We start from the raw sequence: 205 nt of genomic DNA on the forward strand, positions 1-205 counted from the left end.
TCTTATCTCCAACTAATCAGCAAAAAGGCAGAAGTGGAGCTGTGGCTAAAGCCATACAGCAGCAACCTTGAGCACAAAAAAGTTAAGAAAAAGCTAAGAAAAAAAGGCTAAAAAAAAACTAAGTGTAGGGGGGTTCCGGGAAGATGGCGGAGAAGAAGCTGGAATCTCAACAAGCTCTCGCATAGAAAGCAGTTTTCGAGTTCCA

The sequence above is a fragment of the Dipodomys ordii genome, unplaced genomic scaffold (assembly GCF_000151885.1).
Source record: "Dipodomys ordii isolate 6190 unplaced genomic scaffold, Dord_2.0 Scaffold352, whole genome shotgun sequence".
Lineage (NCBI taxonomy): Eukaryota > Metazoa > Chordata > Mammalia > Rodentia > Heteromyidae > Dipodomys > Dipodomys ordii.